Raw genomic sequence first — 25418 nt, forward strand, 5'->3', positions numbered from 1 at the left:
TTAGCAGAGCTCCAGTATTTTAAATAAGATCTATTTTAAAGTGTTTGTATGTGACCTGCACTAACAAACATTCCCCAATTTATCTCCCAAAAACATATTTTCATACAGTCACAATACTCCTTCAAAATGATGAATGCTAATAGCCCCACTGTGATTTTTACCAAAGAAAAATACAATACGGTATAGTAAATGCCCATGCTGAGCTTTCATTTATTATATTTGATCAACATTTGTAGGCAATTCAAGAAAATCTATCTCATCCCATTTCAAAAAGAGGGAGCATCTTGTGGTTATAACCTTGGCTTATTTTAGGGCAATTGGCTTATTTTAGGGCAATTTTTCACCACTTACTGTCCATATTGTTAATAGTTGTGCTTATCAGTACATCAGACCTAAACATAGGCAAGCTGCCCAAATCCACATTCACACATGATTACCATTTTTGAGGACTGTTTGTCCTCTGCATCAAGCAACAAGTTGCCAGGTATTTTTCAAATATTCAATACTTACATTTGCAATTACATTTTGGGCTAGTTAGCAACAAGTTCATAAAAGATTTGAATTGAAGCTTGTATGCCAAGACAAGAACCGGAAAATGAATAACAGCTGATCAGAGAATACATGTATATTCTGAATATACAAAAAAGATTTTGAATAATGAACATTCATACAATCATAGCTACCCTGTGGATCATTTTAAGAAACAACTTTATTAATTCAGAATTAACAATGACAACTTGCTCAAACATTTGTTTTAAAATGGTGACTGCTTACGAGCACAAATCCTTGTGTTCCCAAAGCTGCCAGGGAGGGAGGAATGAGTATGTGAGAAGGGGTAGTTTTGGTAACATAAGCACTGGCCAAATTTCTCCATGACTGTGAACTCAGATATATGAAAGTAGTTGTGAAAGCACAGAGGCTGGGGTAAATGCTGTTGTCACGCTGGCAATGACCAAGTCAAATTAAACCTATGGAGGGGGAAAGAGGAGGGATGCCTTTCCTCCAGAAGATTCAAGAATCTGACCAAACCTGCATTTGATATAAATAAGAGACAATCAAATAACATGATCCAAAGTTCAGAATGTCACGCACAGACTGAAATGCATACAAAGGTTCCAGCATCTCCTTCATATTGACCTAAATAGGTTCCAGACTCAAATGTTTTTTTTTCTTCTTAGGCTGCCCCTCAAAACTAAGAATGAGATGAATACTCCAGTTTTAAGAACTGGAAGATGCTGTGTCCAAGTGCCTTTAACATATTACATACAATTCCACCAGCCAAAGAGACTTGGAGGCAAGCATCTTGGTCCAATGGCAATGTAGACCATATCAACTAGAGGATGGACACTCTTTGGCCAAACATGCAATAATGCTCAGACATCTTCCCCACCCCACCCCATCCCATCCCTCTCCTATGTAATTCCCACCTTCCTTCCACCTTCTTTGGCTCTCTACCTCTGCTCCTTAAGTCTCTCTGGTTTCCTTGGCCCCAAGACATAGTCCCTTAGAGATCCCACAATTCATCCATTTCCATTTTCCTGTAACCTAGTAACTATTGAGTCCTTTCCACCCTAGCAAAAACCAAAATATTTTCCATTTGCTATGTGCTTTCTTATTCTTATCATTGTTTATAGGTTCCCCATATCTTACTGTCGATCATGTCAGCTACCCCATTCATGTATTTCTAATTATCTTATCTACCAAATCCTAGTGACCTCTACTCAAACACCATTGCTTGCAACAAACAAACAGACTGAATTCCACATGCTTGAAGGGAGACCAAAGATATTAATTATGATGTCCTTGCAAATATTTATTAATTAACCAATAACATTCAACTTTACAGTATGGTTAATACCAGGCTGCAATTCATCAACTGCTGTGGTCATTTCCCAAACTATTCACTTTCAAATATAATTAGCTGACAGTGAAGTGCTTTGGTGTGCTCCAAGTTCAAGGCATTTTAAAAAATGCAAAGTATTTTTGGTTCATATTCTCTTCACTCTTCAAGGATTAGATTAGTAACATTAAACAAATGCACATGCATTGCAATATAGCAAGCCAATTTTCTCACACTCTCAAGATACATGGAAGTCAACAATCAGCATGCCAAAAATATCAATATTTATAATCCACATTCAATAGTCGAATACATTTTATAAAGGCATCAGCAAATGCTCGGAGGTCATGCCAGTATGCCGGGTGAAAGTTACTAATTGATTGATTAAAGACAAAAAGTATTTTGTGTTGGGTTAATTACAGTGAAATATCTTGTTATAGCAGAAATTGTGTTACAACAATGCAACTGTAAGAACTGAAAAATAAAGTGTCTGTCATGTACTCAGTAGGTACAAATATCGCTGTATCTTGGAGGCAAGAAGATACGCCCCTTGAGGCAGGACTAGCTTCTTTGCAGTGCCTCTTGCTGCAATGATGCACCCAGGCTTTGCAAAGCAATAAATGTGTTTGACATTACTTATACTGGTCCTAGAAAAAAAATGGAGGCGCTGCTGGAGCAGCTGTAACAGCAGCATAGCTACAGGTCCAGGAAAGAGTGGAGTCACAGCCCTCCTGCGGGATACAACCGTCCTGTCCAACAGGTGTCATCTCTGTACAGGCTATAAACGGCCTGTAAATAGAGCTGACAGTGGTTTTATTTAAAAAATACCTCAACCATGGGGTCTGCGCCCAAGATGGTGGTACCTATGATTGACAGCAGCCACGAGGGGTCCAGGGAAGCAGAGGGTACCAGAAAACAAGGAGACCACCACTCTCCCCCACCCTCCAACCCACACAGTTTGAGGAGAAGCAAAGGAGCCCAAAGGAGATGTCCCACAGGACAGTAACACAGTGACCACTGAACTGGACCAATGAGGGGCTCTGAGGCTGAAGTACACACAGGCAGCAGGCTGTGGGCGACTTAAGGTGAGGAACCCATGCAGACTGTGGCCTGCTGGTGACTACTGTCAAGGGATTCACACTGGGATGCAGACTGGCCGAAAGGGTACCAGGTATAGAAACTGGGATGCAAGGAGCAGAGGTTCAGTTCTGGAACTTTGGCTGCTGATGGTTTGGACTGGACTCCACATGGTTACAGGGTCTGCAGGAACACTGGAGGTGAATCCATGGACACACAGTGACTCTGAGGGGACTCTCTTTTGCACATTTATCAGAACTGCTACAAAACAGGGAAGGAATATTTAAGATGGCAGGATTCATACCAAATCATGTTGGCTGCTCTCTCCTGCATCGTGCCAAGTTACTCAACCAGGGAAGTAGAGAGAATGCCATTGTGATTCTGACTTGTAGTAGATAGTGGTAGGGCTTATTATGTCACGAGACAAGTCCTTCTCCACAGCAAACCCAGCAAGACATGTCCCTCTCCATAGCAAAACTTTTCTTGTTGCGAGATTCACATTAATGGCAATTCTTTAAAACATAACTCTTGGCAAAACTATCAAGGAAGGGTTTACTTATTTGATAATTGTAGTCTTCCATATTTTGTAAATAATAAAGGTAGAAAAATACATTTTGTCGCTTTATGAGTGGTGTTTAACCAGAGTTCATAACATTTTCTGCCTTCAGATTTTTGACAATTATTTTGGTATATATTTTAATTCATTGCCATTTCATCTCCTTCAATGTTTTTGCTGCCCTTCACCCCCACCCATTCACTTCCATTGGGTGTCTTTCTTCCATGCACCAGTGTCATTTCACATGGATTCCAATTTTGAATCCAGCAATGATCATAAATGTAAACCTGTACCTAGCATGCCTCCTAAATACTGTTTTTGTTGCTCATTGCATCACCACTCAACATGTTCTCAACCTCATTCCAGAAAAGCCAATTCACTTCATTTGAAGAGAAATCTTCAAGAATCCAGACTTCTCTATTTCCTGGAATGTTATTTTGTCAAATGTTGATCATATTAAGCTTTTTTTTGGTGCAATCTCTCACCAAGCACAGATCTGATCTCAATGTTGTAAATCCTAGCACAGCAAATTTTCTCAATTTCCCCAGTTCTCTCAATTTAATCAAATTATGCAGACATACTGTGCTAATATTCAAATTGCAAGTGTAATCTTTTAAAACTAGCATAAAAACCGTCCACTGAAAGAGTAGCATAGCAGCTCAGCGAGTGGAACCGCATCCCAAAACTCCAAGAATGCTGATTGCTGCCTGAAGTTTGCATGTTCTCCCAGTGACAATTTTTTCTATTTAGTTTACAGTCACTTGCTCCCACATACAAAGGATATGCAGGGTGGTCAGGTAATATGCCACTATAAATTATGCCTAGCATTTAAGGGAGTGAGAGAATACAACAGCTTGGGAAAAGAAGTACATGATCGTTATAAACATGGTGGGCCAAAAGGACAAGTTTTGTGACTCCGTTCGATCTATGCCGGAATACCAGTCTCTATTGTGCATCTTTCCCCCTCCACCCCCACCGAAAAATGATTCATTTTCACTCCAGGGAACAAATAAATTGCATAAATAAATTGCTGTGCATTTGCTGTTCAATCTTAATAAGCCTAGAGGTCAAATTTTTAATAAGTTTCCCTTGCATATTCAAATGGAAATGTTGTTAATCCAATGAGAAATAAAGACCTCAAATTTCAACTTCCACTCATTTTTTTTTCAATAATTTACTTATCAGTGGTTTTGCAAGTTGGTCCCACGCTCCATCAAATGTTTTCTGACAAATTTAACCAAATTTTTGCAAAAATGCATCTAGTTTCCAAGCCAATTATCATGAAGCTGGTTTCCCTGCATGGTTCTGGGTTGTTCATATATTTAAGATTTTAATTAGTTTATTCAGGCATTCTGATGCTTTATAAATGTTTCAATGAAAAATTATGTTAATTTTGGGGTTCATTGGTCTAAACAAGGGGGCCTTAGTGGTACCCTTTTATGCTACCTGCACACAAAAAAAAAATCGATGGCAGGCAAGAATTAGGCATGTTCCATAAATGGACCATCAACTGCACACAAAATCAATTTACACCTTAATGACAGAGTTAGGAGTTGGTCAATTAACAATCATTGATCAAAAAGTAAATACAAAAAAGTTTAAATACTATTGCATATCAAAGTGATAACACATCAGTAATTACATGAGAGAACTTCTGCCTCAAGCCTTGCAATTTTAAAATATGGACTCAAGAAAGCATGCATGCAGATAAACTTCCGAAGTATCCACCTCCCTGCGTAAACTCCCAGCTTTCTTGAGCCCCACCAACCGTCCCCCAACCACTCTCAACAATGCTATTATATCCATCCCAGAGTTACAGGTTCATTTTAGTCACAATAGTACAAGCTCAAAATCAAGTTTATTATCATCTGATTGTACAAGCACAACCCAATAAAACAGTGTTCTCTGATCCTTGGTGCTAAAACATGCAATCACCCTCAATCAGACGTAACACACAGACAAGCAATATATATGCTTGATCTACAGCAATGATCTTCAGCAACTATTGTAATGCAGCCAGCCAGGACGAGCTCGATAGAACTCATGTAGAAAGTTAACAGGATGGTGGCTGGTAGCCTTGTCTAACTCCTCTAACTCCATCTTCTCAGCAAGTGCAGTAGCTGTTGCGCCTTCCTGACAAGTGAAGAGATGCATGTCCAGGAAAGGTCACTTGTAAAGTGCTCTCTACACTACCAAGTTATTAATGTGTAGAGAAGGGTGGTCATTCCTTGTCCTCCTAAAGTCCATGTTCATCTCCTTTGTCTTGTCAATGTTGAGACTCTGGTTGTTAATCTCGTACCATATTATGAGATTTTTCATCTCTGTAGTGCAAATCATCATTGCTTCAGATGAGGCCAACTATTGTCTGTCACCTGCAAACTGGGTGACTCTGTTTGAGCTGGATCAGGCATTACAGTCATGGATCAGTCACGCAAACAGGAACGGGCAGAGCACACAGCCTTGAGATGTTCCAGTGCTTAACATGATGGTGCTCAATGTTCTGCTGTTGACCTCTATAGGCTGTGGTCTTTCCCTTAGGGTCCAGAATCTGAAGTTACAGAGAGGGGTGTTGAGTCCCAACAAGGACATATTCTTCACCAGCTTCTGGGAAATGATCGTATTAAATGCCAAGCTGAAATTGATGAACAGCAGCATGGCGTACAAGGTGTCATTCCCCAGATGCACCAGTACAGAATGGAGGGACAAGGCTGTAACTTCATCAGTGGAATGTTTTTGTCCATAGGCAAATTGAAAGGGGTCCAGTGTCTCTGGGAGGTGTTCAATCACTAGATTTTGTAAACATTTCATAATGGTAGAGGTCAGTGCCATGGGGCAGTAGTCATCAAGCCATGCCATTTTTAGCTCTGGGTTGACGGTGGCTGTCCTGGAACCTGTGGGGACAACAGACTGCTGCAGTGGCATATTGAAGCTGTCTGTAAAGATCTCCATCAGTTCGTCTGCACAGTCCTTCAGTACCTGATTAGGTATGTTGTCTGGACCTACTGCCATGTGTGGGTTCACCTAGAGTAGGTGTCTCTTCACCTCAGCTATCCAGGGAGCTTTCTTCAGAATCAGCCTGCTTTTCCTCATTGAACCGTGCATAGATGTTGTCTGTCCAGAAGAGAGGCATCTTTGTCTTTGATTCGCAAGGTTGTCTTGTGCTCTTTTATGGTCTTGATCCCTTGCCACATGGGCCTCACATTACTGGCATCACACAGCTGTCAATGGATTTTCTGTGTGTCCCCATGCTGCACCTTCCAGATTGCACAGGAAAGTTCAGCCCTGGCTGATCTTAGTTCCATCTTGTCTCCTGTCCTGAGAGTAGCATCACAAGCTCTTAGAAGTGCCCTGACCTCTGCAATCAACTATGGTTTCTGGTTAGCCATGATTGTGAAGCATTTGATCTCAATGACACCCTCAATGCACTTGCGGATGTAGCCAGTCTTTGAACTTGTATATTCATCAATGTTTACATGACCATTGCAAGTGGCCATTTTCATGGAATAACTCCAGCCCATGGTTTCAAAGCAATCTTGTAGCGATGCCCCAGCCCCACATGCATCCTGATTTCCCTGCGAATTGGATTTGTTCATTTTGCCAAACGTCTGTATATCGGGCTTAGCAGGACAGACACATGATCAGAGTATCCAAGATTGGGGTGAGGGACAGTCTTGTACATACTAGGAAAGTTGTTGTATACCTGATCCAGGGTGTTCTATCCTTTGGTGGAGAAGTTAACGTGCTGTTGAAACAGAGGCAAGACGGTTTTCAGGTTGGCATGGTTGAAGTCACCAGCTACTATGGCATATGGCACTGTCAGGATGGGATGTATGGGCTTCACAGATGGCACTGTAAAGCTCCTTCACCAACAGGTATTTTATCTCTGCAAAGCAGAAGGTCCTTACCACAAAGACATTTGTGCACCAGTTCTCACTGATGTAAATGCAGTCCCCCTCCTTGGGTCTTGCCAGAAGCAGCAGCGTCTGTGTCTGCCCTGAGGAAACAAAACTATTAAGCTGGATCGCTGAGTCTGGAAAAGAGTCCTGGAGCCATGTTTCTGTAATCATGAGAGCACAGCAGACCTGCAGTTCTCTTTGATTCAGATGCAGCCTCAGATAATCTATTTTCTTCTCCAGCAATCTTACATTTGCGAGTAAGATTGTCAGGAGTATCGAAAATGGTCAGCGCAGTGCTTCCTTAATCCCTTCCAAAAATCTCAACCTTCTACCAAAGAGAAAGATCATATGACAGAATGGTAGGAAAGGTCTGATGCAAATCAAGCATTATAAAAAATTAACTATCTCTAGTTGTTTTTATTTGACTGTATTTTCTTAAAATTGGTGGAGAATGCAATCAAAAGCACTCCACTGCCAATCTTAAAATGGAGCCAAGTTCAAGGATGACAGAATAAGAGTATTTCAGGATCCTGCAAGCATGTATATAAATCAGTGTTAACATTTATTTTATATGTACAGTGTGTCCACTACATACAACAAGCTGTATACATTTGTGAAATCCTCGATGAGAATTTCATTCAAGAGGGTGTCTTGTCATGTAGTAAACCACAACCACACATTACCAAACAGGGCACAAACCACAAAATTCTTGGCAAACAGCTACCTCAAAAAACTTGAATTATTGAAATTTGCAAAATTTAGAGCTCTTCCCTCATTTTTCTAAGCAAGAAAATTCAAGCCTCATACCCTATCTTTGTAGGACTAAACCAACACCTCTTGAAGCAGTCTGGAAGATCACTGTTGCAGGGAATGGTAAATGTATTCTTTTTTATTTCTGCATGGAGAACAATACCGCAGCTAAATTCTGTGAATGGTCTCAATAGCACCCTATGGATCACTAAAAGACAACTCCACTTCAGCATTTAAATTCTCGCATGAGTTATATAAAGAGATGCAGCACGGTAACAGACCCTTCTCGCCCACAACCCTCCGCTGCCCAAATCACAAACACCCATGTGTCCAAATTATAAAGGCAACAAATCATTTATATTAATAACTATGTGTTGCAGCTGCATCCAAGGTTTCGACTTGCACGGAATCTCATTTCTTAATCAGTCACCATTTAAAAATACTTTTATACCCACTGAATGTCATCACATTTTTCTACATTATATTCCATTTGCCTCATCTATGTCAACACGAAGCTTCCTTGCATCCTCCTCCCTACTCACAATCTCACCTAGTTTTGTATCATCAAATTTTGAAATATTGTATGTGATCTCTCAGCCAAATAAAGCATTGATAAGCTGCAAGTAGCAAAGTCCCCGGCACTGATTCCTGCATTTGTCATAGCCAATTAATAAAATGAAGCTCCATTTATTCTCATTTCTGCCTCATAGCCAATTCTCTGTCCCAGTCTCACTCTTTCCTGAGCCCTCTGTCCCCTTTCCTCTAACTCAGAATTCTCCTCCCTCCCTTCTTTCTCCTGTCAGAGATCCCCTTTTTAGCCCTTTATCCTCTTACCAGCTTCTTTCTCTTCAACATTCCCACCTGTATCTACTTATTATCTCTTACCTATTAGCCTGTGCTCCTCTCGCTTCCCCTTCCTTTCCCTCCTTTTTTATTATTCCTGACTGAGAACTCAGGCCCAACAAGCTGGTTATCTTTGACTTTGCATGGATGCTGCGTGACCTGCTGAGTTTCTCCAACATGACCGCAATATTTTTCTCCCACAATCTGAGCTGGATCAAGTTTAGAAGGTGCATTAACAACTACTTCCTCCCAAAAAAATTGCATGTATCCAGCATCAATCCCCTCCAACAATTTCTATAGAAGCACCAGAGAACATCCTACGTGGAATGGGAACTGCTCCATCCAAGATCACAAGAAACTGAAGAGAAATGTGAATGCAGGTCAGACCATCAAACAAATATCCTTTTCCTCCACTGACTCCATCTACACCAGCCACCCCCACCCCCACCCCAATTCCTTGAAAAAATAGCCTACATATCAAAGGACTCACTCTCTTTTCGCTCCTCCCATCAGGAAGGTGGTTTGCATGAAAGCATGCACAATCAGGTTCAGGGAAAGTTTCTTTCCAGCTATTACAAGACTACTGAACAAACCACACATGAGTAAAATAATGAAGCTCTTACTCTTTTTGAACTAAATCTCTCACTGTTCTCTATTGTGCTTTATTCTGCTATTCCTTAAGATAAACTTGCTGAGAGCACACAGAACAAACTTTTTCATTGCATCTCAGCACATATGACAATAAATGTAAACTTACTATACATTGATCCTGAAGAGGACTCAGTCTCTCTCCAGTTACCTTGTTGCTCTTAATATAAAGGATTCCCTTTATCTGATTCTGTCAGAGATAACTCATACCCCCTTTTAGCTCTTCCAATTTCAAACTTGAATGTATTTCTATTTGATGCAAATTGCCTATACCTGACATAGGCCTCCATTTTCCTGACCAGACCAACCCCCCCCCCATATCCCTAGCCTATTATGGTCCTTACTCTTGCCCCTCACATGTTCTTCCTATCTCTTTTTTTTTAAAGTTTTGCACTTGGTGAAAAATGAACAGAAAATAATCAGCTCTGGTCGTAACTCTGGGGTCAGAAGTTCAAGTATAATGCCAGTGTCACAAATTATCTGGTTCAGATTTGACTGCCAGGAAGAGGGATGGAGTCAGTGTTACAGAAAGGATTTTGCAATAGAGGCCAAATGCATTTGCTGCAGGCTTCCCATTATTTTGGGAGAAATTTCTGTTTATCCAATAAAGGATACCATTCAAGCATTGCAATAAATAGAGCCACAGAGTGGTTACAGCAGTGGAAAATGCCATTTGTGCTAGCTTCCAGAAGAGCAATCTCATGGCATTCTTCTTCCCTACAGCCTCAAGTTTTCTCTCAAATATCTATACAATTCTTTAAGGCTTTCACCACCCTTGGAAGCAGTAAAATTTTGATCCTGTACTTTGTATAAACTAATACTTTTTCACATTTGGATCTGCATTATTTGTCATCTTTACCTGACCTAAGCTCATCATAACCTTGGATACCCATGGCAAATCTCTTCTCCATAACCTTTGCTTCTTTGAAATTCCTCTTGAAACTATTTTACCATATATTTTCTGCAACCTCTCTAGGACCATAACATCTAACTTAGGAGATATGTGAAGCTCGTAAATATGCTGCTTTTGAGCTGCAGTAATGCAGGTTCAATCCTATCCTTGGATACTGATTGTGTGGAGTTTGCACATTTTAGGTGACAGCACATTTACTCCAGTTTCCTCCTATGACTGAAACATGTTCACAAAGATAAACTGGCCACAGTACATTCCCCCAGAATGTAGAAAAATCTGGGGAGAGTTGATCAAAATGTGAGAGAAAAAATTTTGGAAAAAAATTCAAAAATTCTAACCTCTCTTCCTCAGGAACCCAACGAAATTTATCAGGTCACTTAATTTCGACAAGGACACTGATGAAAGCAACCAATCAGGGTGCATCATTGTACAGTATGGGAAATCCTTCACCCAAAATGGCATAAAATTGCAGAGGGCTGTGACCATGTGGCTCAGGCCATTGCACATTTCTCACCCTTCCCCAGCTCTCCCCATCTACGACTCAATTTACAACTCCTGGTGCCTTGGAAAAACATCCAACATATTAAAGGGTTCATCCCATCCCAGCCACACTCCCATCAGAAGGAAATTCATGTACAAGATAACATAGCACCAGCTTCATGAACAATTTCTTTCCTACTGCCAAACTCAAATGAATGAAGCACAAAATATTAAAATTATGTTGCCTTTCATCTACACCAACTGAACTCTATGCCTTAATTGTTGTATGATGTATAAGATGTCCAATGGTCTGCTCAAAACAACCTCTATAACTATCTTGGTACATGTGATAATAAACTTAAAATGACCGTAAATGGAATTAATTCAAGTGGGAGTTTGGCAATCAGTGTGAAATTGGTGAGCCAAAGAGTTTCATATCTTATCTATTTTAATACTCTGCAAGTCGAGTCACCACACTTCAATTCTCAAACTTTGCCACATCTGACATTACATAAAAAGGTTCAACACAACATGACTACTTTTGTACTCAGCATCTACTTATGAAACTACAAAACCAAACACTACTACAGGACAGAAACAGGCCTTTTGGCCCTCTAATCTGTGCCAAACTATTATTCTGCCTAGACCCACAGACCTGCACTCAGTACATATCCCTCCATACCCTCATGTCCAAATGTTTCTTACATACTGGTGTCAATATTTACCAGCTCAGCTGGCAGCTCATTCCATACTTTCACTATTCTCTGTTTGAAGGTTCCCCCTAATGTTCCCTTTACATTTTTCCCCCTTCAATCTTAACCCATGTCCTCTAATTTTTATCTCACATAACTCCAGTGAAAAAACCCTACTTGTATTATAATTTTGTATACTTATACCCTCAACCAGACTCACTCAGTGTCAGTGTTTTTTAGACAGCAGGCATAGTATAAAAATGCTGCAAATATCCCAGAACAAAGTGGCTTTTTAAAAGTCTCTATTCATTCTGAAAGTAGACAGAACTTCATACTTTGCACATAGTTTATGTACAAAGAGTTGTTTAATCACTCCTTTTAATAACTAAAGCATTAACTAGTCCTGGGTAAAAAAGGACCAGAATTCCATTGATTATCAGATTAATTTTGGTACCTCTCCTCAATATTTAATAATGAATGTATATGGACTTGCAAGTCCTTTGAACTTTCAGTTTCAACTTTTCACCATTTAAAAATGAAGGTGCACTATCCACCTTAGAATCAATTCCTTTGGCACATCTAATTACTATTTAAATGCTTATAGAAACATCATGGCAAATCACTGTGCAGGATTAGAGACACAGAGAACATCAGCTCAGGCCACTAGACTGTATTCTTAGAAAAAAAACTTCATGAACTGGTGTTCTTTTTCCAGCAGCAATAACAGTCACCATTACTGATGATCGCTTTTTATTCCAGCACTTACTTAAATGATTTAAATTCCTAATTGCCATAGTGGGATCTGAACTCAGGCTCCAAACTGTCATTTCAGTAAATTTAATGTTCATTTGGAATGTTAATCCATCCATGTACATTTCTAATAAACTGAGGTCCTCCATCAGCCAGCTCCCCACCATGACTACCAGCCCCCCCCACATCTCCATCGGGCACACAAAACTCAAAACGGTCAACCAGTTTACCTATCTCGGCTGCACCATTTCATCAGATGCAAGGATCGACAACGAGATAGACAACAGACTCGCCAAGGCAAATAGCGCCTTTGGAAGACTACACAAAAGAGTCTGGAAAAACAACCAACTGAAAAACCTCACAAAGATTAGCGTATACAGAGCCGTTGTCATACCCACACTCCTGTTCGGCTCCGAATCATGGGTCCTCTACCGGCATCACCTACGGCTCCTCGAACGCTTCCACCAGCGTTGTCTCTGCTCCATCCTCAACATTCATTGGAGTGCCTTCATCCCTAACGTCGAAGTACTCGAGACGGCAGAGGCCGACAGCATCGAGTCCACGCTGGTGAAGATCCAGCTGCGCTGGGTGGGTCACGTCTCCAGAATGGAGGACCATCGCCTTCCCAAGATTGTGTTATATGGCGAGCTCTACACTGGCCACCGTGACAGAGGTGCACCAAAGAAGAGGTACAAGGACTGCCTAAAGAAATCTCTTGGTGTCTGCCACATTGACCACCACCAGTGGGCTGATATCGCCTCAAACCGTGCATCTTGGCGCCTCACAGTTCAGCGGGCAGCAACCTCCTTTGAAGAAGACCGCAGAGCCCACCTCACTGACAAAAGACAAAGGAGGAAAAACCCAACACCCAACCCCAACCAACCAATTTTCCCCTGCAACCGTGTCTGCCTGTCCCGCATCGGACTTGTCAGCCACAAACGAGCCTGCAGCTGACGTGGACATTTACCCCCTCCATAAATCTTCGTCCGTGAAGCCAAGCCAAAGAAGACATCTGTGATAAACTTATTCGTAGTTCCCTCCCATGCTACGTTGTTTAAAAATACTGACTAGTTAACATCCCAGCAAAGATCCTTGTCTTGATGAAAAGGTCAAGAACTAACTCTCTTATACCAGCTTATCCTACTGAGTGTATTTCTAGCAGCTAATGGAATGCTGCACATCACAAAGTACCAACGAATATCTGCTTTATAACAGCAAATGTTCTGACCAATATCTCAGAAAAATGTCTCAACCTGGGAAAATAATTTGATTTGATTCCAGAAGCTTCAATTTTAGTTCATCTGAGCATTATTTTAGTAAATATTCTGTGAAAGTTCTCATAAATTTCTCTAGCCATAAACAAATCAAATTTGGCTAACAAAATGAAACTTGACCTACCTCCACAGAAATCCACACTAGCTTTTACCGTTCTGTTGCAAATTTCTAAGGTGTTCAGTCATGTCATCCTTATTGCCTCTGGTAATTTGTTGAGGATAGCCATTCAATTAACCGGTCTAGAGAATTTCCTGAAGGAAGAACAATTAAGATTTTGGGCAATTTGCATCAATTCCAATAATTCAACAATATTTTTCTTTGCAATTTCTGCCGAATTTTCATCTAGCCTTTTGGTACTTTATTGCCAAATATCATCAAGCAATTTCTACTCTACAATCAAACATTTGCTGATTTAACCAACTGTATCATGAATGATACATTAGTCCATATTTAACAATACCTCTTCACTTTAGATCATTCATAAACTATAATGAACTCTAAGACAACAAAATTTCATATTCTGAACAACAATCTTTGTAGTTCTCCCAATTGGAATGCATAATCTTAAGTTTTATTATTTAATTATCTGGCAAATTAACAATGCTAGTTACCATTTAATCTTGAACTTCTGGTTTGACACAGGAGTAATTGCAACAACTTATAAAGATCTATACACATGGAAATTAGATAATATGCATAGTAAAAGGACTGAAGTTTAACAGGCCCAAATGAAGAGAACTGAGAATGAACGGGACTGAGAAAGTCAAGTGACACACAAAAAATATTGGCCAATCAAATTCAATTGTCTGCTTCAATGCAGTTTATTCAACATGATGCGAAGTGGGTGTAACATTTAAAAAGCTGAGCAATGCCATTACAGCGCCAGTGATTCAGGATCAAATCTGGCATTGTCTGGAAGGAATTTGTATGTTCTCCCATTTCTGCATAGGTTTTCCCCAGGTGGTCTGGTTTCCACATACCATCCAAAGCTTATGGGGTTGTAGGTTGATTCAGTGGCACATATTTAAATGGCCGACATTGGCTTCTACTGTGATGTAAATAAAAAGAAAGATTCTTGCATTGAACCCTAACAAAATAGCTATCATCATTAATGCTGCCCTGAAGATAAACAGTACCCTGAAAAAAAACTTTGCACTTGTTAAAGGAGTTGTTCAACAAAATACAACCCTTTTGCTCATCATCCCAAGATATTTTTCTCGTCAATACAAGGAATAAAGTGTTTCTGTGCTTAATAATTAATCATCTAAGATCTGAGGTTTTCGGTTTCTTTATTGGCAACTCAGTAAAACTGCTCACACAAACACACATTCATGGAGTCAAGGATGACATGCTTTCCCTTTATTTGTGAATCCAGAGGTGGCTGATGTGGGAACCACAGACTCTTCCACATTTCCCCAAGGAGGCAAGGAGCTCATTTGTGTGTGAGAGTTGATGCACTTCTCCCACTGTTCATGAAAAGCTTCTGTGTGCTCATAACGCACAGGCTCAAGGTTTTTAATGCCATTCTGAATGCTCCCTCACTTTGAACAATGATAGGTGAGCATATCTCAAATGTGGTGAGGTTGCTGCAATTTCCCTCCCCAATAAAAAAATACATTCAAGTTTGTAATGTCTTCCATTGACATGGCCCAGCACACATGATCTACTTTGAACAGTCTGAAATCAGGCATGCAAATCATGTCTCTGCTCTGGTCAATGGCACCAAGCAAGTGCATTTATGGCCTCAGGAGGGCAGCATGTTTAGTATAGTAATTAGTGTAATGCTATTACAGTGCCAGTGCCACCAGTTTGAATCCAGTGCTGCCGCAAGGAGTTTGTATGTTATACTGGTGATCCCATGGGCTCCTTTTGCCTGCTTTCATTTCCTCCCATCCTACAAAAATGTGCAGGATTTGTCAGCCGATTGGTGAATTTGGGGCAGCACGTGCTCATAGGCTGAATTAAAAATAAATTAAAATTTACAATAATACTGAGGTTATCAACACAGGACGCAATATCACTTTGCTTATTCATCCAGTGAATTGGTATGATTTGGCAGAGACTAGATTGCTGATATGTATTAAGTGTATTAATTTGTCCGGTACAAGTGGTCCATGTCTCAGAAGCCATGTTGTGCCAGGTACACATTCTTGCTCTTCCTTTAGAACAGTTGTGTAAGCACATTGAAGGCAATGATGCATTTTATACACAGATATCTGATTTTATTAAGAAGGAAATCCACTGATAAGGGAAGTGATTCATGTTTACCCACTGTCTTGACATGAACATTTATTGAGAGAAGGTGGGAAAAGAAATGTGCCTAGGAGATAGAGAATACAAGATGCATCCTCTGGAACATTTCAGTGATTAAAAGAGATGGCTTGGAGCTCAGTCTCAGACTGAATGTGACCTTAAGTGTCATCTATACACTGCAGCTCAAATACCAAGGTTTGAATGAATGGTTCTCATGCAAGATGCACCTTTATCCAGAGTCACAAATAGATCTTCCAGCTGAGGCAGAGCTTTACATACACATCATCCAACCTAACCTACTGCATCAGGTGTGGCCTCCATGACATCAGTGATACCAAACACAGATTGGATGACTGCTTTGTCAAACACCTACACTTTGTGGGTCTAGCTTGACCTTCCTGCAGCCAACCATTTCAACTCCTCCCACACATTTCCTATATCAATATCCTTTGCCTAATGCCAAATGTAAACTTAAGGAACAACAATCATATTCCTCTTGGAGAGCCTTGAACATAATGGCAAGAACATCAATTTTTCCAACTTTATATAATCCCCACCTCCATCTTTCTTACTGTTCCTATCTCTTCTTTACCTGCTCCTGTATTTTTTCTTCTCCAACTTTTCTTTCTCCACACTTCTCTTCCTAATTGTTTCTCTCCACCTCTCACACCTTCTGTCCTCTACCCCCATTTTCTCCAGCCAAACATACAACCAAATTTCTTTTTTTTTTTAAATCTTTATTATAACTACTGTACAAGTAGACATTTTGTATTAAAAGTACTGTGTACAGTGGAACCCTGTTAAAAATCACATCACAAAAAAAAAACAGGTCGCACTAAATCGGGGTTTCAATAAATGGTTGTAGTTACCATTGAAATTAAAACAAATTAATTTTGAGTAACCTGACCATCCCCGTTCAGCCCAAGGTCCCCGACAGCCTGATGCCCGAATCCAATGCTTTATTATTTACTAGGTTCATACATTGAGTATCTTTTATTAAAGGTACTGTACATATGTTGACATTCTTCATTAAAGATTCATTTGTTGGAAAAAAATTTTTTAATTGCTTTAAGACCTCGTTGAGCCATGCGTGGTGGGGCGAATCCGACTTATGCCAAATCCGAGTTACAACCAAGCCATCAGTCCAAACTGCAGTCATAAGTCAGGGACTAACTGTACAGTTTTGCGTTTGTTGTATTTTCTTATGAATAAATTTTATTGCGGGAAAATCACCAATTGGCAAACCAACAAAGAGGCACGGGCGTATAAACTTAATTTTGTATCACTCTCTCTTCCAAGTTGTGTTCAATATCTCGATTTCAACATCAAACTAGACAAGTCTTCTAGGCTCAACCAAAATAGAGGGAAAAAATGAATACAGATGTTGATTTTAATGTCAATGAATATTGGAAACATCATTCAATATCAAAATGTTTATGCACAAACACTGTATCAATTTTTTTTTAAACTGCTGGAGATATCCAGCAGGTCAGGCAGTTGCAATTGACAGAAAAATAGTTAATACTTTGATCTTTCATCAAAACTGAGGAAAAAAAGTGAAGACAATCATATTTCAGAGGTGTGGGGGTGGAGGGGAGAGGACATGGAAAACAAAGGAAGTCTCTTAGGGGAATACAGGAATCCAGGTGACAAATGTCACTGGAAAGTGGTGAAGAATAATCATTGTTGATCCAAATAGAGGGTGACAAGGACAAAAGAAATATACCAAAATCTGAAATAAAAGAATCCTGGGAAAAATTAATTTCAAGAGGAAGAAAAAACTCAGTTACAGGTTGATGACCAACAAAGAAAGCTAGTTTATCTGAAATTATTGAATTTAACAATAAAATACTTAGTATTGCATTGTGTCAAAATAGAAGATAACACGGTGTTTCTAATTACATTAGGCTTCAGTGCAACAGCATTGAAGGACAAAAGCGGAAGGCATAGTAGGAATGGAACGGACAAGTAGCAGGCAACTGAACAGAGATGTTCAGCAAAGCGATCATCTTTTGATGTCCTACCAAGACCAATCCAAGCTCAAGAAATAGTATCTCCTGCTTAAACATGTACCACTCCCCGAGATTTCAATACTGAATACAACAATACACAGGAAAGACTGGCCACTGGTATCAACACTGGTTAGTTTGAAGTTAAGGTAATCATAGAACCAGAGATCACTACAGCGCAGAAAAAGGCCATTTCCCCCCCAACCCCCCACCCAGTTCATGCCGAACTATTTATTCTGCCTAGTACCTGGACCATAGCTTTCATCCCCTTCCCAAATATGCACCTACCTAATCTTCTCTTAAATGTTGAAGTAAAACCCACATCTACCACCTCTGCTGACTGCTCATTCCACTCTCACCACTCTTCTCTCAACGTAGTTCCACTTGAACATTTTACTTTTCATGTCCTCTCATTCACGTCATCCCTAAACCAGTGGAAAAAGCCTGCTTGCATTTACCCTGTCTATCCCCTCAAAGTTTTGTAATACCACCAAAGCTTCCATCATTCTCCAGTGCCCCAGGGAATAAAGTCCTAATCCATGGGCCGAGGATCTTAAGAATATTTTAGTAGGGCGAAGGAATATTTTGGGGAAATAATTAAAAAGTTGGTTTGAAAAATAAACTTGTTATGTTGGCAACACAGTCAGTAAAACGCAATTGTGGTAACTTCCAAGTAAAATCAATTTGTTCTTTTTATTTTCATAAAATGTGTTTTTGCTCTTCCAATGTTTCTCTTATTTTAAACAGTTGTTATCCTTGGTTAACATTATAATTATATTTTTCTGACTGGTTTTATTATCCATTCCAAATTATCTCATTGGCGATGAGGATTCCAAATTATCTCAACAATCATATCTCTGCCCATACCCCTTTACTTTATCACTTCAGTAGTGAGTGAGACCTGTATTTGTATCTTTGTGCACTAGCATATTGATTGGGGGGGGCAGGGGGGATCCTGCCCCAAGCGCCAGCCTGAGGGCGACGCCAAAAAAAAAATCAGGAAAAAAATAGGTACCCCAGAAAGTAAAGCATGAGGCTCGTCCAACTTTGATGCACTTTGCGAGAAAAAATGTCAGAAACTGCGCTAGTGCTTTTTTTCAGGGTCAATATTTTTCCTTTGATTCGATCATTACTTTTATTACATTTTTCAATTCTAAGAAAAAATAAATATTGATTAATCTGTTTCAGGGAGCTCGCGCTGTTGTATTAATCTGTTTCAGGGAGCTCGCGCTGTTGTATTAACCTGTTTCAGGGAGCTCGCGCTGTTGTATTAATCTGTTTCAGGGAGCTCACGCTGTTGTATTAATCTGTTTCAGGGAGCTCGCACTGGCACTGTTGCATATTCAAAATGAGCAGACCAAGTAAGCAAAAGGATTGTCCATATTCAGTGGAATTCTTGAAGTTTGGGTTTATAACTACTGTACATAATGAATGTGCACGTTTTTGTCTATTATGCCAACAGACTTTGACAAATGAGTCAATGAAAGCAGGCAGTCTTGAAGCTCTTTCAAGGGAAAGTATCCTAACCATGTAAATTTGAAATTAGAATTTTTAAATCACTAAAAAAGTTTAAAAATAGATCAAAAATCACTTCATTAATTGCTGTGCAAACTACAGCCCTGAATCATACCCTTGAAATTTCTTGCTGATAGCAAAACATGGGATGAATCATATGATTGGGGAAGAACTGATTAAATCCTCAATATCAATGCTTCTCAAACCACTTCTGCAAAAGGATGACAAAGATGTCCAAGCAATGCAGCAGAATAGATGACATGGATCAAGATGTTGAAAAGCAGCTTATTGAGAAATTGAAATCACAAAAGTTCTCAATACAACCAGATGAATCTACCATATGGGAAAGTGAGGCTCTGTTATTGGCATATGTGATATTGATCAGGATGGGTTTCAAGAAGAGATGTTGTTTTGTGAATAATTAGAAACAACCACTACTACAGGTAGTATCTACAGCAAGCTCAAAAATTATTTGGATGAAAATGAAATACCAAAAGGAAACATTGTATATTGTGTTGCAGATGATGGACCTGCTATGATGGGTAAAAAAAAAAAAAAAACAGGTTGTTTAAAATTAATGATGGCCAAAAATCCAAACATGTTGGTTGTACATTGTGCTATCCACTGTGAAAACTTAGTTGCCAAGAAAATTTCCCCTGTTCTACATGAGACACTGGATTCTGTGATCAAGTGTATCAATGCTATCAAAGGTAATGCCAAATGTGAAGATCTGTTTAAGCAGTTTTGTGTCAATAAAAATGCAGAACATGTGAGATTATTGCTTCATACTGAAGTAAGGTGGTTGTCAAAGGGAACTGCTTCAAAAGGTTTACGGAACTGTTTGATCTCCTCAGCAAGTTTTTGAAGGACAAACCTGAAATTAAGCTCTTGCTAACAACAGATGGCAAAGCTTATACGAGTTACTTTACAGACATTTTTGAGAAATTAAGTACGCTGAACAAGCAACTCCAAGCAGCAAATTTGACGCTTGTTGATGCAAAAACAAAGATATTTGGATTCATGACACTTCTAGAATTATGCCAAAGGAATATTTCTGCAAGAAATTTCAGTCAATTCTATTGGTTGAATAAGTGTGAGGTAACTAGGGCAAAAAAAACTTGAGGATCACTGCCCTAACCTATTCAACCTTGCCCTACAACTCAGCTCTTAAAAGTCCCTGCAACATCTTCGTAATTTTTTTCCTGCATTCTTTGATGTAGGTTGGTCTCGCAAAAATCTTGAACAAGGTCAACATTACTTCTCAACTTAATTTTAAAGGCTAATGTGCCAAAGACCTTCTTTGTCACCTTATCTACCTGTGACACTGCTTTCAATTAATTATTTATCTGTATTTGTAGATGCCTCTGTTATGCTGCACTCTGCAGTTTCTGAACATTTAACGTGCAAGTCGTACCCTGATTTGTCCTCCCAAAGTGCAAGACCCAACACTTGTCTGCATTAAATATTTTCTATTTTACAACCTCAATGATGCATACTTAGACCTCTGCTCTAGTGGCTATACACCCATGACTGCCTGGCTAGGCACAATTCAAATGCCATCTCCAAATTTACTGTTGACAAAATAGTTGTCAGCAGAATCACAGACAGCAATGAGGAAGAATACAGGAGGGAGATATATCAGCTGGTTGAGTGGTGCCACAACAACCTTGCTCTCAACCTTAGCAAAACCAAGCAGCTGACTGTGGACTTCAGAAAAGGGAGATTCAGGAAAACATGAACCAGTCCTCATTAAAGGGTCAACAGTGGATTTTTAAAAAGAAAATATGAGTAAGAACTTCAAGCTCCTGTGTGTCAACATCTCTGAGAATTTGTCTTGGAGCCATCCTGTCGAAAAAGGCTCACCAGCAGCTGTACTTCTTGAAACATTTGAGCAAATTTGGTAGGTCACCAGACTCTTGCAAATTTCTACAAGTCTACCATGGAGAGCATTTTGACTGGTTGCATCATTGTCTGGTATGGAGATGCCAATGCAGAGGACAAGAAAGACAAGAGGGTTGTGAACTTAGCCAGTGTCATCATGAGCATTAGTGTCCACTCTATTGACAACATCAACAAGAGGTAGTATCTTAAGGACATATTCTGATTTAATTTTTCAATCTGGTCCAGATCCCACTGTAATCCAATTTATTACCTTTTAATGTAAAGAACACAGAACCCGACAGCACAGTACAGGCCCTTTGGACCTCAATGTTGTGCTGACCTATAAATTCCTACCAAAAACATTACTAAACCCTTCCTACCTTGTAACCCTCTATTTTTCTTTCAACCATGTGCCTGTCTAAGAGTCTCTTAAATCCCCCAAATGTTTCAGCCTCCACCACCATCCCTGGCAAAGCATTCAGGAACCCATAGCTCTCTGTAAAAAAAAAACTTACCATTGATATCTCCCCTAAACTTTCCTCCCTTCACTTTGAGGACATGTGCCCTGGTGTTTGCTATTGCTGCCCTGGCAAAAAAGACACAGCCGTCCACCTTCTCTATTCCTCTCAGAATCTTGTACACCTCTATTGTCTCCTCTTATCCTCCTTCGCTCCAAAGAGAAAACTCCCAGCTCTGCTAATCTTGCCTTATAAGACTTATTTTCCAACCCAAACAACTTTCTGGTAAATCTCTTCTGCACTTTCTCCATAGCTTCCACATCCTTCCTATAATGAGGTGACCAGAACTGAACACAATACTCTAAGTATGCTCTCACCAGAGATTTGTAGAGTTGTAACATGACCTCTCAACTCTTGAACTCAATCCCCCATTAATGAAGCCCAACATCCCAAAGACCTTTTTAACTATCCTATCAACCTGTTCAGTAACCTTGAGAGATGTATAGATTTAGACCCCCAAGGTCCATCTGTTCCTCCACATTGTTAAGTATCTCACCATTAACCCTGTACTGTTTCTGATTTAACCTTCCAAAATGCATCACCTCACACTTACCCAGATTGAACTCGATCTGCCACTTTTCTGTCCAACTCCGCATCCTGTCTATATCCTTTTGTAACCTATAACAACCTTCACTACTGTCCACAACTCCTCCAACTTTCATATCATCCACAAACTTACTAATCTATCTTTCTACTTCTTCTAGGTCAGTTATATATAAAAAAAATCACAAAGAGCAAGGGTCCCAGAACAGAGCACTGCAGAACTCTATCTGTTTACTACTACTCTCTGCTTTCTACATGCAAGCCATTTTTTAAATCCACACAAAGTTCCATGGATCTCATGCCTCATGACGTTATGATTTTATTTCAGATTTCTAGCATTTGTTTTTGTGTAATGCTTACAAACATCAGTTAGCAAAACTAAGTAAAATGCTAATTTCAAAAATTCCAGTGCTTACACAATCCTGGTGTAATATGTAATAATAATTAAGGTACAATAGAAATTCCTTTTCTTTGAGGAAAACATTCAAAATATTCAAATGATATTTTTGAATGGTAAAAATAATAATTAATATGGAATTAAGAACAAGTACTGGACTTGCTTAACATTTTTTTCTCGTCTGCTGAATCTGTTAACAATTCAGGTTGACGACTTCATGAATTTTCTGATGAAAGACAATTCAATTACACCATTAACTCGGTTTCTCTCTCCACACACTGTGTGATCTGCTGAACATTTTCAGCAATTTTCTGTCTTTTATTACCATTTTGTACCACCTACTATACTTCGTTTTGAATACAAAGGTGAAACATTAACATGTTCCATGTTCCCATTTCAAAAAAGTCTCCAAATAACAGAATCTCTGGTTAATTCACCTTTAATTTGCAACAAATTATTTTTCATTAGCTAATTAAATGAATGAAGGGCCATTTAAGAGACTCTTAGACACATGGATGAAAGAAAAAGAGGTACGAAGGGTTTTTCTTTTTTTTTGGCAAATCAAGGGCCTGTGCTGTGCTGAGGTTCTAATAGAAATTTATCTACCAATTACTGATGCAATAAAAAAACTACTGCTTTTATACCCTTCAGCGTACTTTTTCTTTAACCGCCTGTACAAAAACGACTCAACTCGTGGTTTTCAATATTGATTCCAAAGGGATCAAATCAACCAGCTGGTTAAAAACACAGCTGCCAAATAATAGTTTTTTTTGTGGTTGTAAAATGTATTTTTTTCTATATTAAAAAAAACAATGATTTGTGGTTGGTTTTTTTCTTCCTTTGGCAACTCTCATCTTCCTCCATTACACTGATTTTCCTCAATCACTGAGCAGGCTTTAAAGAAGGCCCATCGTCAACTCCAGTGCAATCCAAAAGACTGAGTGATCCCTGTGCTCTCGCCACTTTACTGGTAGACTTTGTTTGGAAAGGCAGTAGGTAGCTATTCTATAATATTGTATAGAGATAGCAATACAGCAGGGTTTATGTTATTATTTTTTTAAAAAACATACAAAAGCTAACATGGTTTCCTGAACTTATTGAATACTAAAGAACCAAAACCAACCCCTGCAGCATCTTTCAAATATTTTCAGATTCTGTCTTATCATTGTATCCCAATTCCTAATCCTAGTTTTATTAAATAACCAAGACCAAAATACATTCAAGAAATTTAGACAGTATTGGAAGTGTATGGAGCAATTTGCACAGATGCATTCATTGAAGTTCCAAAATTAAAGAAATTAATAAAATTTTAAAAATGGGTTCATGGAATGGAATCAGTTTTCTTAATTAAAATTACTGGTATCCCATTTTAAAAATTCAATGCATTTCAAACTACAACAATGTTTCTGGAGGAACAAAGTTGGGAAATCCAGTCAAAAGAATCTCAAAATCATGTCAGCAATATGTTTTTTCCTGACATTTTATGCTTATGAATAAAGGCCTTCATATAATTAAGATTTTAAATATTGCCCATTGAAAATAGATTTAAATGAAAATGCAAACCATTGCCCAGTGGCAAAAAAAAGTTTGGAGTTAAGAGTGTTTTAATTTGTTCATTTACAGATAAAGCCAGATACAGAATGTGGATATTGTTTATCCACTTCCATTTTACAATGGGAGTTAAGCAACCATCAACCTGGACTTGCAGACAAGGCAGTCAGACAAGAATGGCAAATGTCCTTCCCTGAAGGATCCTTGCAAATAACAAATCTTGTAGAACAATTTGGTAATTAAAATTATTACTGATTTCAGATTTAATTAAAATGTTAAATTCACTATCTATGTTGGATTCAAATCTCCCTCCGATTTAATAATCAAGGATCAAAATTCAAGATAACCACTTTTAATTTAAACACATGCCTTTTTTTTTAATTCTCCATCTTCAGGTACTCCTATTTGAAACAATCAAGTGGTTCATCACTCCAGACCACTTAATAACAAGCAATAACAATCCAGATATTTTAAAAAGTTAATCAGAGGTATGACATAAAACTAGACTTCAAGAGTAGCTCATTAAAGAGCCATCAGATTCTTTTTCAATATGCAACATTGTGAGGATAAAAAGTTTGCCAATGAAGTGCATTTGGAGGCCCAGTTCATTAAATCTTACTTATTAAGTCATAAATGAGCACATTACACAGATCAATGCAGCATTTAAATCATAAAGGCTCACCTCTACTAGTTATTACAGTGGATGCTACTTGATCAGCAATGTCTAACAATGTAAACATGCGAAGGAGACATCAAGAACCAAACAAAACTCATCAGCTAGTCTCTTCTACTTTCCCCACAAGCCATAACTAAATCTTGCTGCAAAGAATCACCTTCCAAGACTCAAAAGGATCCCACAGCACTGTTCTCACGATTTAATTGGTGATGCAAATTAAAAGCCACCCACAACGAGCTACCTGGTTACAGCAGATTGTTGAAGTTGAATGGCTAGTTTGGTTATCTCTATTCACATGAGATATTGACCAAGAACAGATTATGCAATGGCATCAAGGAAGGTCGGATGAGGCTTT

The 25418-nt window shown here is 39.1% G+C and overlaps 1 protein-coding gene across 6 annotated transcripts in view; it reads right to left on the bottom strand.

The window, feature by feature from the left end:
• spopla (speckle type BTB/POZ protein like a) overlaps window positions 1–25418 on the bottom strand; it is a 134759-nt gene that overhangs the window by 108495 nt on the left and 846 nt on the right. For 4 of the 6 annotated variants that reach the window (XM_069935125.1, XM_069935122.1, XM_069935127.1 and 1 more), the window contains exon 2: window positions 13844–13971. The exons of the other annotated variants lie outside the window; for them this stretch is intronic. The gene's annotated coding sequence lies outside the window, so the exon portion shown is untranslated. The remainder of the gene's footprint in view (window positions 1–13843; window positions 13972–25418) is intronic. 6 annotated transcript variants of the gene reach the window in all.

The sequence above is a fragment of the Narcine bancroftii genome, chromosome 4 (assembly GCF_036971445.1).
Source record: "Narcine bancroftii isolate sNarBan1 chromosome 4, sNarBan1.hap1, whole genome shotgun sequence".
NCBI lineage: Eukaryota > Metazoa > Chordata > Chondrichthyes > Torpediniformes > Narcinidae > Narcine > Narcine bancroftii.